A 4092-nucleotide genomic window follows, 5' to 3' on the forward strand; every position below is an offset into this window, starting at 1 on the left:
ATGCAATAGAACGGGCCCCTCAACCTCGACTTGAGCTTGTCACATAGAGAAGTGTGTAAAGATAGCCATTCTTAGGACGTTTATAACCCCTCAGGGGGAGGAGGAGGAGGAGGGAAACTTGGGAAAAGGCGATGTGGGGAGGGCTGTGAGGAGAGCTTATTTGTGGCCAGGGAGGATAGAATTAATCAACTTGAATGTTAATGAAAAACCCAAGCACTCCTTAGTGTTTACCTTCTTTCCCCCGGCTGTTAAAATAGGAAAAGTGCAAAGGGCACGGGACTGCACATCGATAAGCCCACCTAAGTGGACTGGAATGCTCACTTGCGAGTGTGCCGCACTCTAGACATTCATTCAGAGACAAGGAATTAGACAAGACGACGGGTTCTTTATTTCAAAGAATGCTGACTCCGTTCTTCTGTTCACAAGGAACGCCCAAAGTGGCACATGACTGCCACAATTAACCGAAGGACACGTTAAATGCGGGGGTGCCAATCTGAATAAAATATATGGGGTGGGGCAGGTAAGCCCCACCTGCATAATCACGCATATGAAGAGGTGCATGCACATCATTTGAATGGCAATGCCAATCAACTTTGGTGCCTCTTAAATATTTTAATTTGGGGAGGGGGGCTGAAGATCCCTCGGTCCCTAGGAGTGGGCTCCTATGGTTAAATGGCAAGTCAACATAAGCTGGCAGGAACATAAGGGGTCTCCACAACAGAAAAGGTTCTGCAGGGAGGCGGACATGCCAGGGAAGATAGTTCTACCGTACTATGTTAATAAAGTGATAATTGGTTATCCAGCCAGACTTTTGTAGCATGCAGGCATTCAGCTTAGACAGAACTCCTAACCAGACTGAATGGAATACAACTGCATGTGTAGCTAAGAACTGGCTACCACAGCATTTTGCCTAACCTGTCAAAAAAAGCAGGCATAATCTTACACGAAGAGATATTGATCCAATCAAAATAGCACTTTAATAGCTCTGTATTCTAAAAACTGCTGGAATGCAGAGTTAGTAAGGTATTATGGTCAGGGTCATTAAGAATATGTCTCTCAAAATGCATCCTATGTAGAAAAATGGTATTGTAGAGCTAGAAGGGACCCTGAGGATCATCTAGTCCAACCCCCTGCATGGGGAACGAACCTGCGAATTTGGCATTATTATCAGCACCACACTCTAACCAACTGAGCAGAGCTTACATCTGAGTAGACATGCAGAGGCTTGCACTATCAGCATCAGAAAATGTACCTGCTCCATGAGCCAAACCCATTTATTACGAAGTCCAGTCTCTGGCTAAGTCCATAGTGCACTCTAATAAATTTAATAGAAGGTCAAATATTTATGGTAACACCACCCGATGAAGATAATCTCTGTTTGATAACACTCTTCCCAAGTCAGGGAGCAATCCTACTCACAAGAGGCAGGCCTAAAGCAAGGCGGTGTAAATTAACATGTATAAACGTTGCACCAGACCCAAACCCCATTCCTCAGTGGGGTGGCTTCCATCTGCTCTGCCCAAGCCTGGCAGAGGGGAAATGAACCTTTAAAACAGGGTTCTGTGTCAGGTTTCCAGGTCACATGAATGAATTGAATGGGCTTAGGATTCAACCTGAGTCCCCCTTCTGTGGTCCTGCCCCTGCTGCCACCGCAGAGCATCTTCTTTGGAGGACTTAAACTGGGCTTGGATCAGTCAGATTTGGCTCGGCTCCAGCAGAGCTGGGAAGAGCATTCTACAAATGCTAAACCAGGTGAGGGTAGCCATTGGTTCCAAACCCTCGGTGAGTTAGGGACTTCTCCTGCATGTGAAGACAGGCTCCAGTGGATCGAGTGGACGAGACCAATAGTAGGTCCAACGGTCAAGAAGGTGATATCTGCATGTGCTGTAGAGAGAAGTGAGGGGCAGATGGGGCTCGTCCACCTGGGAAGCCTCTGGCTCTAAACCTCCGCTGCCATGTGAGGCATCTTCGGGAGAAGACAAAGCTAAGGCGTAAAACCTACACAAATCCAGAGTGGAGTCCCTAAGATGGTTGGGTGGAGCCTTGTATGCCTCCTTCCAGCGACACCTGCAGCCAAGCTGGTGCCAAACTTTTGTTCTGCTTTCCTGGGAGCACATCCCAGAAGACATTTTTTTGGATCTGAAAAGGTTGGATGGTGTGCACTAGGCGTGGCTCAGTCACCTGGATCCTGGCTGGAATGGAGGAAATATGCTGGTGTATCTTCAGCCAAGCCAGAGATGGGGAGTTACAGCGATGTAACCTGGGACCCAGGTGGTGCTGTGGGTTAAACCACTGAGCCTAGGACTTCCTGATCAGAAGGTCGGCGGTTTGAATCCCCGCGATGGGGTGAGCTCCCGTTGCTCGGTCCCAGCTCCTGCCCACCTAGCAGTTCGAAAGCACGTCAAAGTGCAAGTAGATAAATAGGGACCACTCCGGTGGGAAGGTAAACGGTGTTTCCGTGCGCTGCTCTGGTTCACCAGAAGCGGCTTTGTCATGCTGGCCACATGACCCGGAAGCTGTACGCCGGCTCCCTTGGCCAGTAACGCGAGATGAGCACCGCAACCCCAGAGTCGGACACGACTGGACCTAATGGTCAGGGGTCCCTTTACCTTTACCTTTAACCTGGTTGCACTGTGAGCCTTCCAGCTCAGCCAGATATTTGTTGGATCCTAGCCCCACTCACCCTGCCGAATATCGGTTTAGGATTGCGCCCTTAGACACGCTCATTAATTCCCGTGGGTCTTCTCTGAGTAAAAGTTAGTAGAAGACCACACATGGTTTGCAAAAACAGTTATCATATTTTACAAATGTATTCGAGTTGCCTAGAACTACGATGTCTAACTGCAGTGGCCGTATTAATACATATTAAATCTATATAACTGTATCACTGTGAACAGCATTCAGAATTCTTCTTAGTGCTTTCCCAGTGCATCTTCTTTTTAGAAGAATCATAGGAAGGCACTATTTTCCTATCAGCGCATCCACTCTTGTTTTCTTGTCTGGGGACACGATTAATCTTTGCAGTGCACAATTAGCTACAGCTTGACTTGGCTCTTCTAGGTCATTAGCACTGATCTGGTCTGGTCTGGCTGGCAGCAGTTTCATTGGTCTCCACCGGCACGATCAAGAATTTTCCACTTTTTATCTCAGTGACTGGTCATCATGATGAAACACGGCAAGCTTCAGAGAACACTCCACCTTCCAACCACCTTTCTTAATGGGATATTGAATCTGTGTTTGGCTCTGTCCTTCGAGGAAGTCTCACATGAGTCAAAGATGATGGAGAAGATACATGATGGATGCCCATACAATAAACATTCCTCTTTTTTTTTTTTTTTTTGAATGGGGCACCCACACTGTCCAACCAATACTGCCTGTCAGGCACTTTCCACATGGCAACAGAATGTGCTTGGCTAAAGACTAATCTTTGCTCTGGTTGCAAGTAAAACTTTAACCTGCAGAGAAAAGTTCACTTCTCCAGTTATGCCAACTGATTTCCCTGGTGCAAAGAAGTTTTTGTCAAAGGGATTAGGATGTTCCATTGCAAAGCATGCATGATAATCCTGGGAGGGCTCACTCAAGGACCCTCGACACTGGGATTTTTTTTGGCTATATATTCTACAACACATCACCAGTGCCATAATAGTGCATTAGTGGTGGATTTATACTGAGCTGTCCACACGTCCTTCCACTTTTCCCATTGTTCTCTGATGCCTCCCCAATGTTATTGCATTAATGCCACCTGGAGGGGCACTCTTGCAACAAAAGCTAGACGAAAAAAATAAAATAAACCGGAACATTTGTGATACAAAAAGTTTCAGGATTTCGAGCAGTAAGATGCATGGACTGGAAACAAAACAATGTGTCCACCCTGAAACTTTTGCAGGCACAAATTGTATTGAAAGTGGAGTTGTGTATAAGAACTGCCATCAGGGGCACAAATGATCGAGAAGAAGAGTGTCTGGAGATGCCCCCAGAACAACCGTATTTTTTCGCTCCATAAGACGCACCTGAACATAAGACGCAACTAGTTTTTAGAGGAGGAAAGGGGGGAAAGCCCTGTTTTTTGAGGATCAGCTCAAAGTGGTGCAG

This window comes from Lacerta agilis, chromosome 5 (genome assembly GCF_009819535.1).
Source record: "Lacerta agilis isolate rLacAgi1 chromosome 5, rLacAgi1.pri, whole genome shotgun sequence".
Taxonomy (NCBI): Eukaryota; Metazoa; Chordata; class Lepidosauria; order Squamata; family Lacertidae; genus Lacerta; species Lacerta agilis.